This window comes from Pipistrellus hanaki (genome assembly GCF_964339955.1).
Source record: "Pipistrellus hanaki genome assembly, chromosome: 16".
Classification (NCBI taxonomy): Eukaryota; Metazoa; Chordata; class Mammalia; order Chiroptera; family Vespertilionidae; genus Pipistrellus; species Pipistrellus hanaki.
Window position 1 is genome coordinate 40,614,356 of NC_140518.1, and position 2,140 is coordinate 40,616,495.

Below are 2,140 nucleotides of genomic sequence, written 5' to 3' on the forward strand. Positions count from 1 at the left end.
GGAGTCAGCCTCCTTCCAAGAACTGTTTTATATGCATAGCTATGAAAACAATGCAGCTGCCTGTTCCTAAGTCAAAAGAAGTCGTTTGGCAAAAACCTCTTGGCAACCTTGCATCCCCACATAATTCTCATTCATATTAAGAATGGCTGGATATAATTAGAAATATTTTCTTATTGAGTATGTGAATAAATCTCCTATGGATAATTTGAGAAGATGATTTGGATGGGAGGTTCAAGCTGGTGGATGAAGACAGTGACTGGGCAGCCAGGATACCTGGCTTCTCTCACACATTTTTTCTGGCTCTGTTGGCATGCCATTTGGGCTCACCTTTCACAGCCAACACATTAAATGATAGACATAAAATACAAATACTTATTTTAGTTTTGTGAGGGTTAATTTTTACCTGTTGATTTGTCCTTTCATGCCCTTGAAGAACTAAGCTACAACAGTGGAAAGAGAAAGTCCTCTCTTTGTTCCAATATTGTTGTGGTTTTGGGGAAGATCCTTACTTTCTCACTGTTTTGCTTTATCGGAGCTGGTTCTCTATACAGTGCTGTTTCCTGCCCACCCATTTGTTTGACTTGCCTACAATGAGAAAGGCTTACTAATTTCTAGTAGGAAAAGTGTGTTTAGGGAGTACTGCCCAACATTTTTCATTAGATATTTTAGAGTGGTATGCTACAGTAACATGGAAATGACTTGGCTGTATCTACAAAGGGGTTGTTGAGAACTTTTCTTTATGCAATATAAATATAATAAATATAATCAACATGAAGGAAAATATTAAATACTAAATGTGTCTAAAGCTTCCAAATAACATAATTTTTAAACTTTCAAGGAGAAATTTCAACAAGATTGAAAGGACAAAACTTATTTATACTTGGTTTTGTTCTTGAAATAATGGCATGCATTTTCTGATAAAAAATTTAAAAGATGCTCACATACAGTATTTGCATTCTTGGTAATTACCAGTGAGGGTAAATTTTGCACAAGAAGGTAATAAAAATATAAAACAATGTTCTTCACAACTATTGAATTTATGTTTTTTAAATGTACCTGCCCTCTTTTTCCTTCTTTAGCAAATATAATGTCAAAATTTCTATGATAATGAGAATAAACTAAATCTACTTGAACCCTTTTTTATGTCAGCTATTTCAAAAGATGGTGAAGCTCTAATCTGTGTTAGAGTCACTCCACTGCTGGGTCGGTCCCCACTAGAAGGGGACATCAGCCACAAATACACTGAGGTGCGTGATCCATTCAAAGTCCAAGATCTGGAGCTCCCACCCTGAGCTGTCTCTACCAGGACAAACGACTTGGCCCTCTAGACTCCCCACGCTGGCTGGTGGCACTCTGGTGGCGTGCCCTGTTTCAGGCGTCCTGAAATACCAAACCTCCCAGCGACCTAGGGGTCTCTTGCCTACAGCTGCCAGCATCACACTCCCAGCTGGCTGCTGAAGTAATTGCTCTCCTTGGCTCCACTTAGCACATGGTCAATGCCACTGTGGTTGTTTGTCTCCTTTAGGAATATAGGATACACTTTCAAACTCTAACTTGGCCCAGGTCACCTTCTAAGAACCTCTGTTGAGCTTCTCACAGCTGGAGACCGTCTCCAGAGGCTCTGGCGTCCCCTACCCACCCAGCCACCCAAAGATAGAAGGCATGAACATTTCATGGCACATCTGTAACTTTCTTAATGCCAAGACACATTGGCTAGGCAGCTCTGCTTTAAGGAGAACTGTGGTTCTATTTCCCTATGCTGTTTCACTAAAAATGCAGCCATTTTAGTGCCCAAACTCAACTTTTGTTCCCTTCTTCCAGCCCATGGGCACGTGCTTTGTACTTTTAAAAAAATATTCATTGTTTATATTGTTTATAAAATGCCCTTTAATTTCATTGTGTCATGGTTATATATTCTTCTTTCTCAGTTGTAAAACTCCTTCAATGGATACCAAGGCAGAAGCTGTCTAATATATTAGTTTTTGAAGTGAAGAAGAAAATGCGAAGCTGCCTTCATAGTGTTTGAGAACTACACCATCTTGATTGTTTCCTATGCCTTTTGGCTCAGGACTCGTGATTGGCAAGTGTTAGGGGAGAATTTGCTGATGTCATGGAAATGTTCAGGGTAATTTGCTTTTCC